This window comes from Mustela nigripes, chromosome 5 (assembly GCF_022355385.1).
Source record: "Mustela nigripes isolate SB6536 chromosome 5, MUSNIG.SB6536, whole genome shotgun sequence".
NCBI lineage: Eukaryota > Metazoa > Chordata > Mammalia > Carnivora > Mustelidae > Mustela > Mustela nigripes.
The window spans coordinates 145,597,496-145,611,317 of record NC_081561.1 but is presented as its reverse complement, the minus strand read 5'-3'; positions in this window follow the sequence as shown (position 1 = coordinate 145,611,317).

The window sequence follows — 13,822 nt, the reverse complement described above, 5'->3', positions numbered from 1 at the left end:
GCCTAAAAGAAAAAAATAAAGCCAACCAAACAAACAAAGAAGCTAACAAACAAAACAAACAACAACTACTAAAAACGCCAAACAAGAATACTCTAACAGTTATCCTTCAGAAATAAAGAAGAGATAAAAACTTCTGCAGAAAACCAAGGTTGAAAGAATTTGTCACTACTAGACCTATCTTATGAGAAATACTGAAAGAAGTTTTTCAAGCTGAAATGAATGGATGTTAATTACTAATGTGAAAACATGAAAATATAGAACATAAAGGTAAGTATATAGTCAAGTTCAGAATACTTTCATACCGTAATACAGTGGTGTTTTAATCACTTCACTCTAGTATAAAGGTTAAAGGTAGAAAGTATTAAAAAATAACTACAGCAGCAGTCATTCATTTATGAATGCACAATACAGAAAGAGGTTAATTGTGACATCAAAAATATAAAAGGAGGGGACAAAAGGGAAGAGTTTTGTTTGCAATCAAAGCTCAGTTGTTATCACTGTAAAATAGACTGTTATATCTGTAATGTGGTTTAGGTTAACCTCATGACAACCACGGAGCGAAAACCTAAAAATAGATTCACAAAAGCTAAACAAAGCCCACTGCTGCAAAAACAAAACAACACAAAACAAAACAAACAAAACAGACAAACAAACAAAAAACCACTTCTACTCAAAAATGAAGACAGCAAGAGAAAAAGAAAGGAGGACTAAAACTGCAAAATAGCTAGAAAACAGTAAGATGATATTAGTAAGTCCATACCTATCAATAATTACTCTAAATGTAAATGGGTTAAATTTTCTAATAAAAAGGCATGGAGTGGCTGGGTGGATTAAAACAACAACAACAACAACAATATTGCATGGAGCGTTGGGTGTTGTGCATAAACAATGAATTTTGGAACACTGAAAAAAATTAAATTAAATTAAAATAAATTAAAAGAAAATGCAACAATAACAATAACAATAACAACAAACAAAAACAAAACAAAACAACAACAAAAAATAAGACCTAACTATATGCCATCTACAACAGACTCATTTCAATTTTGAAGAAATCAACTTTTATCCTTCAGATTCCCATTCAAGATTATTTATATCAGTTGTTCCCAAAAGCCAGGTAATAGACCTGTCTAGGTCCAGGATATTTTCATCAATATGTGACATTCCTCTTAGAAAAAGCCCTGTATTCTTCATGTTGGTGATTACAGCCCACATATTACACAGCCCCAGGTATAGTGTCCATCTAATTGCTAGCACCTGAAGTCTCTTTCCCACATTTTTTGATAAACAGATATTATATTTTTAGGGAAAACGTAGCTACAAGAATGAGGGCCTTGATTTGTGTCAACTCACTGGGAATTTGTGTGCTGAATCAAGTGAATAACATTAAGAATCTTCTTCAATTGTCATCATTATGCCTGTGTGAATCAATTTTCTAAAATGACTGTGATAAATACGTTACTGGAAAAAATTGAACATTCAAGCTCCATTTCACAGTACTGGTGAATACAGGTCCCCAAATTGAAAACAGAATGATAAACTTGTATCAAGAAACAAATTATATAATATAAAATGTCAAGAATTTTTAAGGTAGAAATTGCATTTGAATTTAAAATATAAGGACGTGTCTTTCTTTATTCTCTTTTAAGATCATATGCTTTCAGGCTTTTTTTCTTTTTTGATGTTATAATAACCTTTACTTTATGAAATGATGGTGATAAATAAGTGGTAGTTTTTTAAGGACTTTTTTGACAAGGTAAATAATGGCAGCTTTGTTATTATATTATATTACATTTTAAATTTTATGGGTACTGAAACCAAAAATCTGGGACCCAAAAGTCTGTGCTTTTAATTGTAATATTTATATATTTATAATATTTATTACAACATATTCCATTAATTTATATATTTGTCTCCTCCATGAGTTATGGAACTTCTTGAGGATGCAAATTTTGTGACCTGTGTGGATGTAATCTTAGTGGATGCTTGCACACCAGGAATGCAAAGTGAGGAACTTTCCAAAAGAATGATATCACAACTTTTCTCCCGCTGACTCGTTAAAGTATTATAATCTATCTAATGAAGAGCACTGGGTTGTTATGGAAAGAGCATATTATTTATACTATGGTAAAGATTTCTTTGTGGACTTGTATAATTGAACATTACTGAGTGGCTGAGACACTATACTTTCAAACTGAAAAGCAGAATCAATTCTTAGCTCAACAGTGAAGTATATTAATTCTGTCCTGCTTGAAAGCCCATGTCCCCAAACTGCCCAGAGTGTATCTTCTGAGACACTGCCACTTCTCTAGATCCTCCTTATATCTTTCTTCTCAGAAAAGTCACTCAGTTATCAGATGGGATCACATAACTAACCAAACCATAGAGGTAGTGGACTGATGTCCTGTGGAGTTCATGTTTGTGTCTCAGGGAGCCTCCATACTTATAACCTTCCTCAAAGTAGATTCCTGATCCTTATGGGAATTTTACAGGCACAAATTTTAAAGATGAAGATGAAATATCTTTTGGACATCTTCTCTTTTAGGCAGTAGGCAGCCAGCAAACTATTCCCCCTTCAGCTACCTATCCACACCCTACTATTCTCTAAGTCCTGCCTATAGATACCCTATTCTTTCTAAATCCATAATCAGATGCTATTGGGAACATTTGCATGTGAAGTGACATCAGTGTTCTATTTTCTTTGGTAAAGATGCCTCCAATTCACTGGGGTCAATAAGAAACATATTTATTAAAAAAATATAAAACTATGAAAATACACCTGCTTTGCTTATGTATATTTCACAGATTGTATGAAATGAGATATTCACTCTATAAACTTCTGCCTCTTCTTTGAGCAAAGAAAAGCAGGTTTCCTATAATGACATCAGCTCTGGCACATTTTCGCCTACACTTTGCTCACAGTCTTCAAGACTGCAGCTCCTGACGGGGCTCCCAGATGGCCTCATCCACTCCTACGCTAGCTGTGGGATGAGAGGGCCCAGAGCCAGATGGGTCTACAACACGTCTAGAAGTCATGTTTCTTACCTTCTGTCTAGATTGGTGGCATTCTATTATTTTCCTCTTCTTCAACTTATTTTTTTTTTCTGAATAAGTAATTCCATTCACATTGTTAGAATATCAGAAGTATATAAAGGTATATAGTGAAATTTTCCTTCTATCTTATCTAGTGTGTGATAATTCTCAGAACCCCTTCCATAAGTAACCATGGTTACTAGTTGTTGTTTTTTTTAATGCATGTGACAAAAAAGTACAAATATATATTCCCCCTTCTCTTCAGATGAATACTGACACAATCCTGTGCACCTTGTTTTTTTCACATAATGATATGTAAATGAGATGGTCACAGACAGTTGAAAGGTCCATCAAAGTATATTCTCCCCTTCCAGAATAGCAGGTATAGTTCAAAGCAGCTGCTCAACCAGGAACCACACTGTATAGACTTCATGGGATATGGACATGGCCATAGGACTAGCTCTTTGAGATAGAGTGTGAGAAGTCCTACTCCCATCAGGTCAGGAGTTTTAAGAAGCAGATACACGTCTACCATGTTCTGTTCCATTCCATCAGTGGGAGGCAGACAATATGAGGTTTTAGAGGGCAGTGGGGCCAGGTGGGAAAAGGAAAAAATGTAATAATCTCCTTGTAATCTCTGTGAAAGTTAATAAAAATGACCCTTTAGAATTAAGGGCCCAGCATCATCTTATAAAGAACTGCCTGCCAACCAGGAAAGTGAGACATGGCTTGGTCATGTTGATATACTGGGGTCTGGTTTCCACAATGGGTTAGCCTACCTTCTCCAATATAGAAATTGTACCATATTGATACATAAATGAGTCTCCTTGCTTTTGTTTCTGATTTTGTTTTTACACCTGTTTCCTATCCCCTTACAAGAATAAACTGTGGTTGCTGCAGACTGCCTTTCATTTTGTATATTTAAGTAGTTTCTAACTATTTGCCATTGCAGACGATGCTACTGTAGATGGAGGTGCACATCCATCATTTCCCATGTGAAAAATATTTCACAGAAATATTTCATTTTGAGTTGAAAATCTTATTTTAGTATTTATTTTCAATACATATGTCAAATAAGACCCATGTGCTACTAAAATTAATGCAAAGTATGTATATATATATTATTATAATAACACATTTTTATAAATATACATGTACATACACATGAATACAAATATATCGTTACATTGTTACAAATAATACATATACTATATACATGTATAGATACACACACATGTACACACATACATATATATTTTATGTATATGAGAAACAAATAATATATATATTGTTTGCTTCTCTTTCAGAAGGGACAATACCAACAGCCAAAAAAAACCTGCAATTTTATGCAGCTCCATTTTGCTTCTTTGTAGACCATTTAGCCAGAAGCATCAACTCTTTGAATCAAAAAAAAAATCTGGTTAAGAGGTAAGATAGCTGTCTGATCTTTGATATAGACCACTTGGAGTCATGGGTTTTATGATGCATTAGTTCATCCCTGCTCACACAGGAACCTGAATTTCTCTTATTTTATAAACATTCTGAAAATAACTGGTCATGTGTAAACACTTAAAAATTGAAAGAGGGAGAAACAGAAGCAAGGGGGTATTTCTTTGAGCAAGAAGAGGTTGTGGCGAGATCCTGGAAAACTATGAAAATCAACAGTTTTCCAAAGTCCACTTCAAGTCATTGTACTGCTATATAGTAGCAAAAGAACTGATACTCAAAGTTAGGACCCTGAGCTATGAAGGAATTATTAAGCCATACTTTATAGGCTATTTAAAAGCAAAAAAAGTATAATCATTTTTAATATTACCACCCCAAGGAATAAGCTTTGATGGTTACTTGGAAAGTATGTCCCTATAAAACAGTTCATTTCCTATCAATTCTGAGTAAATAAAGTGAGGACCAGAAGATTTCAGGTGCCGGTAACTCAGAGCTTTACCGAGCTCTACCATGTGTGTATGGCAAGAGGTAAGCTCTGAAACCTATTGGGAAAGGCTTTTAAAAAAATCATTTTTAATGGAAGAAGAGTGTGAATTTTCTAGTGGAAAAGCAAATGGCTTTCTGACATTTGTATTCTTCCATGGGCCTTGTTGTTGCGTGACCTGTGTAATATCCTTAAACATGCCCTTCTGACTCCCATCTGAAATAAATGATGTCCCCAGTGCCAGACTGTCCTGGCTCATTCATCAAGAACAGTATTTAATCGGAACTTAAAGTCGAGCAGAGGAGGCTCGTTAAAGTAACAGCGGGATGGAAACTCGGGCTGGGAGCTGTGGCCTTCTCCACAGGCTGCCCTGTCCTTTGACTTGCCAATTATTTTTGTCCACCTCCGACCTGCTGGCTCCTGCAGTAAGCACAGATTAAGCTTGTTCACTTCTGGGAGAGGAGACCTTGAAGGGAGGTCTTCCAGTGCTGCTGGTAATCAGGGCAGGTGCTCGTCCTTCAGGGTCACTGCTGAGTGGCCATCCAGCATGGCAGCCCGAGACAGATGCTGGACAAGGAGCTGCTACGATTTAAGACACAGTAATGGTCCCCCAGCTATTCTTGACACAGCAAGGGATTAATTTCAGTCCTATATCTTTTGAGGCAACTGTGTTCTTTATTTCCTCTATGCTGTTTGGTGGATGCAATATTCTTTTCCACTTTGGATTTCAAATTGTTCTTTAATATTGCATGGGAAGCAGCTGCCACATGTCTCCCTCTCCCCACAAAGTGGGTTATGGAGACCCTCACTGCCTGCAGTGAAGTGAGAAGACTTTTTGGTGAGTGGTGCTCCATAAAGGACAAAATTATTAAAATGGCAATAAACACTGAGTTCTGTTCTCACTGAGACTGTAATAGGTCTTCAAATTTTGCAAAGAAACAGATGGGCTACAACTCCTTCCTTGATCTGGAATTAACAAATTCAACTTTCTGATTATGCTAATCTGAGGAGAGTTTAGCATAGAGCATATGTGTTTGGATTCAGGATATTTCTTATTTACAAGCAAAACTAAATCTAATTTCTCCTTCCCACTTTCTGAGGCCATTTTTGCAGATTTAAAAAACTTGTTTGGGGACCTTGAGAAAACATTCAGCTCTGTCTCAGAAACCAGGATCAGGCTCACATTTGTTTCACACCATTATCAAGTTGGTATAAACACATTTATTGCAATCATTCCTTTAAGAATTACACTAGGAAATCAAGTCTCCTGCCCCCAACCACCATCCTTAGTCTTTAGTCCCAGACCTAGAAAATATTTTGTCAACCACCACCCTCAACGTGAAAACAGTAGTCTTATGTTTGCATGATGCTGAATGGGTTATGAAACATTTTTTCCTTTTAAAAGAACTTAATATTTTAGGGGAGTTTTAGGTTTACAACAAAATTGAGAGGAAGAGATGTCTCACATTCCTCCCATGCCCACACATGCAGAGCCTCCCCCAGTATCAGCATCACTCACCAGAATAGTACATTTTATTTTACCAAGAATGAACCTGCATTGACACATCATACTCTCCCCAAATCGAAATTCACCTGAGGCTTCACTCTGGCTGTTGTACATTCTATGGTCCTGCACAAAAGTATAATGGCACGTATCCATCACTATGTACAGCATCAGACAGAGTATTCTCTCTGCCGTAAAACTCCTCTGTGCTTTGCTTATTCATCCATCCCTGCTTTCACCCTGTGACGACCACAGGTCTTGTTGTTGTCTCCATCATTTTGTGATTTCCACAATGTCACAGACTTGAAAACAGGCAGTAGGTAGCCTTTTAAGGTTGGTTTCTTTCACTTAGTAATATGCATTGAAGTTTCCTTGATGTCTTTTTATGACTTTTTATGATGGATCATTTCTGTTTTGCACTGAATCATATTCTCTTAGTTTATTTATTCATTCACTCACTGAAAGACATCTTGCTTGCTTTCAAGATTTGGAAATTATGAGTAAAGCTGCTATAAGCATCCATGTTCTGTTTTTTGTGTGGACAAAAGTTTTCAGTTTCTTTGGATAAATACCAAGGGACATGATTGCTGAATCTTACGATAAAGACATTTTTAGTTTTGTAAGAAACCACCAAACTGGCTTCCAGAGTGGCTGTACCACTTTGCATTCCCACTGGAAATAAATGGGAGTTTCAATTATCTCATTTCCTCACCGGCATTTGTGTTCTCAGTGTTCCCGATCTTGGCTGTTGGAACAGGTGAGTAGTAGTATTTCATTGTCATTTTCATCTGCATTTCTCTGATGACCCATGCTGTGGAGAACCTTTTGCATATGTTTATTTGCCAACTTTATGTTTTCTTTGGTAAGGAATCTGTTAAGGTCATAGGCTCCCCCCCCCTTTTTTTTTTGAAGATTTATTTATTTGAGGGTGGAGAAAGGGGCAGAGGGAGACAGTGTCCAAGTAGATGCCCACTGAACACAGAGGCTGATTCAGGACTTGATCTCACGACCCATGAAATTAGGACCTGAGCTGAAACCAAGAGTAGGTCACTTAAACAAACCACCCATGTGCCCTATTGGCCCATTTTTAAAATCAAGTTGTTTGTTTCCTTATTTCTGACTTTTTTTTATTAAATTTATTTATTTTCAGCATAACAGTATTCATTATTTTTGCACCACTCCCAGTACTCCATGCAATCCGTGCCCGCTATAATACCCACCACCTGGTACCCCGACCTCTCACCCCCCTGCCTTGTATATTTTGGATAAAAGTTCTTTATCAGATGTGTCTTTTGCAAATATTTCCTCCCAGTCCGTGGTTTGTCTTCTCATTGTCTTGAGATTATCAATCACAGAGCAGAAGATTTCAATTGGAATGAAGTTCAGCTTATCAGTGATTTCTTTCATGGAGTATGTCTTTATTGTTAGGTCTAAAAAGGCCCCACCACACCCAAGGTCATCTAGGTTTTCAACTATGTTTTAGGAGTTTAGTTTGGGTTTTACATTTGGATCTGTGATTCATTTTGAGTAAATTTTTGTGAAGGATGTGAGGTCTGTGTCTAAATCACTCTTCCTCCTCCTCCTCTTCTCCTTCCCCCCTCCCTGTCCCCTCCTTCCTCCTCTACCTCCTCTTCCTCTTCCTCTTCCTTCTTCTCCTTTGCACGTGAAAAAGACTACTTGGTCAAAGATGATAGTGCTTCTACTCGTTCATCAAAAGTTGACTCTATTTATGAGGATCTGTTTCTGGGCTATCTCTATCCTGTCACTGGTTTATATGTCTATTATTTTGCCTATACCACGTGGTCTTTTATACCTACTAGTAGTAGGTTTATGGTAAGTCTTAAAGTCAGGTAATGTCGGTCTTCTAACATTGTTTTCTCCTTCAATATTGTGTTGGCTATTTAGGATCTTTTGTTGGCCCATATAATCTTTATAATCAGTTTGTTGATATCCATAAAGTAACTTATTGGGATTTTTATCAGGATTGTATGGATTCTATAATCAAATTGCAAATTACTGACATCTTGGCAATATTGTCTTCCTACCTGCAAATATGGAATATTTCTTAATTAGTCCTTTTATTTTAGTTCATCAAAACTTTATAGTTTTCCTAATATAGATCTTATACATATTTTGTTTGCTCATACTTAAGTATTTCACTTTTGAGGTGCTGATGTAAATGATACAGTGTTTCTAATTCCTAATTTCACTTGTTCACTGCTGGTATGTAGGAAAGCAATTCATTTTTGTATATTAATTTTGTACCCTACAACCTTTCTATAATCTCTTACTTAGTTGCAGGAGGGTTTTTTGGTTTTGTTTTTGTTTTTTGTTTTTTTGTGGATTCCTAAAAAATTATTACATAGATGATCATGTCATCTGCAAAAAAAAAAAAGAAAGAAAGAAAAAGAGAGAGAGTTGAGAGAGAGATTTATACTTTTTATCAGTCTATATATCTTTTACTGTTTCTTTATCTAACTACATAAACAAGAACTTCTAGTACAAAGTAGAAAAGGTGTGGTGAGAGGGGGCATCCTTATCTTGAACTTGATTTTAGTGGAAAAGCTTTAAATTCCTCACCATTAAGTATGACGTTAGCTGTAACTTTTTTTAAATGAAGTTTATTAAGTTAATGAAGTTCTCTTCTATTCCTAGTTGATTGTGAGTTCTTATCATGAATGGGTGTTGGGTTTTGTCAAATGTTTTCTTATGCATTTATTGATATGATGATATGTGATTTTTATTTTTTAGTCTACTGATGTGATGGATTACATCATTTGATACTTGGTTGGAGAACAAACTTTGCATATCCTGGATAAATCTCACTTGGTTCTGGGGTACAATCACATTTATTTATTTATTTATTTACTTACTTACTTACTTATTTAATTTGCTCAAATTTTGGTGAAGATTTTGCATCCATGTTCATGAAAGATAATTGGTTTGTAATTTTCTTTTCTTGTAATGTCTTTGTCTGGTTTGGGTATTAGGGTGATACTTGCTCCACAGAATTAATTTAGAGGTATTTCCTATGCTTCTGTCTACTGAAAGAGCTTATAGGAAATTGATGTAATTTTTTTTCTTACATATTTGTAGAATTCACCAGTGAGTTCATTTAGCCTGTTGCTTTCTGTCTGGAAGTTATTAGTTTCTGATTTTCTTTCTTTAATAAATATAGGCTTATTTATGTCATCTACTTCTTTTTGTGTGAGTTTTGGTAGATTGTGTTTTTCAAGCAATGGTCCATTTTCTTAGGTTATTAGATTTGTGGGCATAGAGTTGTTCATAGTATCCTTGATTATCCCTTTAATGCCCACAGAATCTGAGGTGATGTCTCTAATTTCTGATATTAGTAAATATGTATCTTTTCTCTCTCTTTGCTTAGTTAGGCTAAGGCTTATAAACTCTATCAAATAAAGCATTTTCTCATACATCATTTTATTCTAATATTTATTTACTCACCTAAATGATTTTGGACACTGTTTTTGCATCTTAAATCTAAGCTCAGTTTGATCAAGTAGGGAATGTCCAAAGATCCTTAGACTGTCACATTAAATATAAAATATTAATTCCTCTGAGAAAGTTCCCCAGGTTGGGTCCTGGAATCACCTGCATCAAATCAGTATTGCCAAGTTGGGGGTGATGTTCTCAGTTAAAGGGTTTGGTTTTTGTTGCACTCAGGTATCAGTCAGAATCTCTTTGGTGGCATGGACTCTGCATTTTGAGCCTTCTCCAGAGTGACTTTTCGCCCAAAAACCTGTGCCTTATCAATTCCTCACAACTATAATGGCTTAGAAGTTAAGTTCTCTCTTAATTCCTGCCCTTAATAATTTATTTGGGTTTTCAAAATATTGTGGAAAATACGGCAGTAGTTTCTATAATCTTCCGATTAATTACTTAAGATGAATAGTTTATTAAAAATTGAAGGTAATTTTACAAAACCCCAAGTGTAGAGTGTGGTAGAGAGAGTAGGTGTTTTAGGATGTTTTGCTTCCATGTTCTGCTCCAAAAGATTTTGGTTACCACAATGAGGCCAGTTAACACCTCTGTTCACTTCACACAGTCATCTTTTGTGTGTGGGGAGAGAGCTTTCAAGAATTACTCTATCAGCATCTCCCAAAGACACAACACAGTCTTTTAACTATAGTTTACCATGCTGTACCTTAGATCTCCACACCTTATTGTCTTATAACTGCAAGTTTGTACCTTTGACCACCTTCACCAATTTCCCGCATCCCCCGGGTTGTTTTTTATTATCATCACAAGTGTGCAATTCTAAACTTTAATAAATCTAAGTTTTAGTAATCTGCATATAAGCCTTAAAGGAGCATTTTCAAAGTCACTTGTCCTTAATGCAAGTTGCATACTATATGGTAGTTATTCCAGAGGGCTCCGCTACGTGTGTCCATTTGGAAGATGAGTTTGCAAAGTTTGGGGGTTATATAAGCTCACTTTGGGAAGAGTCTTTATCTCCATTTTCTATGGTCATAACTACATGTACCTACACTTAAACAATGGATATAATACAGAAAATTATAGCACAGTTCTTGTGGGAAATTCAAATCACCCCAGTTCTGTTATTCTATGACCACTTTGAGGTTGCACTGTAGTAAAATGTAAAATAGTGAAACAACGGTAACTGTGAGGAGTGATATTTTTGTTTTATAAGAGCAAACTTTAGTAAATACATGAAATAATTGAAAATTATGGAATTACTGAATGAAATTTAGTAGTATCAGTCTTGAATAAAGTACAGCAAAACAACTTTTTAGATGTTTTTTAAGGTTCAGTGCACTAAAATTACAGAGAAAGCAATTAAGTGCGGCCACAATAAACTATAATAAAATGGACATACACAGTAAAAAAATAAATAAATAAATAAAAAGAACTTTTGAAAAATGTCAAAACGAATGACCAGAGTTGTTGGTTTTAATGGCTAGAAGAAATTAAATAGTCAATGCTTGAATACGTTTATTGCTTTCAGCAAGAAGCAGACGTTCATTATGAAGCAGTAAATAAATGACTGGCAATGTTTGCTTTCATTTCACCATTTGCTCTGATTTTTGGAAAAAAGGTCATGATTGAAGTTTTTGGCAAAATATAATAGCAATTTATAATACATTTTCTGGTAAAATCCTTTAGTGAGTTTTGTTTGTCTGTTTGTTTTTTCTACAGAGACATTTAAAAGCTTTAAGGATAGGAATAATAATAAATTAAACCTGAAGAAATAAAGACATGGATAGCATCTTCATTTCTGGACTTTTTTTTTTTGATGTAATGGAGGCCTTATGAATCTTTGTCAAACTTATTATCTTAAAGAATTTTGCTATCTGTCTTTCCTTATGTGAAAGAAACTTTGAAATTAAAGTCAATAAAAGGTATTTTTTTTTTGTTCAGCCATTAATGGAGATAAATGAACAACTCTGGCCCTACTCTGTTGAACATGAATGGGCAACGAGGAGCATTTGATAGTCACGATAAATTGGTGAGTGAAAAAGAGAAAAAAGAGAAATCGTAATTTTATTATTTCCTATGACAGAGCAGGATGACTATAATTTTCAAGCATTGTGCCACTTATGTATATCCCAGAGCAATGTACATTACTGTTTTCTAAATCTTAAACCTTTCTATAACTTGCATGGCACCATATATATTTTGTAACTGTTTTGTTCATTCAATGGTGTGTTTGTGAGTCATCCACTGTTGATATACATGATACTAGTTTCCTTAGTTTCACTGTTGTATCATGTTCCAAGGCATAAATACAGTACATTTTTTTACACACACCCCGTGGATGAATATTTTTTGTTGTTGCCAAATTGTTGCAGCTGTGAACATTCTTGCTTGTGTCTCCCTAGGCTCATTCTCATATACCTATGAGTGGAGTGACTCAATTAGAGGATATGCACTTCTTACACTTTACTAAATATGCCATATTATGCCATATTGTTCTTCAAAATACTTAACACAGATTTATAATCCCACATGCAAGGAGTCAAGGTTCCCATTGCAATCCTCAACAATAATCATTTCTCTCAGAGTTTTGAATTTTTTCAGATATGAGTGCAGAATGTTTCACCACAGGGGTTTGGTTTTCACCTTCCCAATTACTAGTGAGGCTGAACATCGTTTCATGCTTTTGTGAATTCAGCTTTTTAGACTTTGTTCTATACATCTCACTGCTATGTCTCCACACATTGCTATGTGACATTGCTATGTCTCCCTGGCAACCATTTTATTCTTGATACCGTAATTGTACAAATTGAGATTTACTTATTTGGTGGCTGTTCCACAATCAGTGACCAATAAATAGCACTTAAAAATAAGAATAATTCATGGGCACCTGGGTGGCTCAGTGGGTTAAGCCTCTGCCTTCGGCTCAGGTCATGATCTCAGGGTCCTGGGATCAAGCCCCTCATTGGGCTCTCTGCTCAGTGGGGAGTCTGCTTCCCCCTCCCTCTCTGCCTGCCTCTCTGCCTGCCTCTCTGCCTGCTTGTGTTCTTTCTCTCAGTGTGTTAAATAAATAAATAAAAGCTTTAAAAAAAAGAATAATCCATTCCAAGTTAACTATATATCAATTAATCAAGAGGTTATTAATTTTATAATCAGCTATACCGATATTTACTAGAGTTAATATACCTTTATTTTTTTTCCTTTTATTTAGAGTGATTTAGTGTGTTATAATTTCCCATTAAGGAAAAATTATTGATAAATATCCATTTTTGCTATACTCTTCAATGATACCAAAAGAACTACTATCCTGGGGCATAAAATAACTGAACAACAGAAAATCTAAACAATATAAACATATGTGAGAATTTGTGAAAAACACAAGTTAAGGTGCAGATCTGTGTTCTGTGTTCCACAAAATCTTCGATTCTGATCCTGGATCGGGTCTTATTTTCTGGACCTCCTTCCCTTCCAAGGTCCCTTCCTCACGTAGACGAAGTGGTCGGTGTGAGTGTCCATCTCTGCAGAATCCCCCAGCGCGGGCACGTCTGCTCCATGGAGTTCCAGGTACGGTCCAGGCCTCCCTCTTCCTGAAATCCTCCCCTGGCGTTCCCCGGCCAAATTAACCCCAACCTAATCTCTATCATTCGTGTCATTTTCTTCATAATACTTGTTCATCATTTGATCCTGTCACTTTTTCCTTTTGATGGCCTGTGTCACCCTGCAGGACACAGCTTCTAGGACACCAGGGCCCTGGGTATCCCTGGTGCCCAGAACAGCATGTGGTATGCTACACACAGTAAATGTACTTAAATGTCCTTACTAGTTCAAGGTCATATCAGAGAGCATGCATTTCTTACGTTCGTATATTAGAACCCACACAGAGCTAGGAATGTGTACCACTG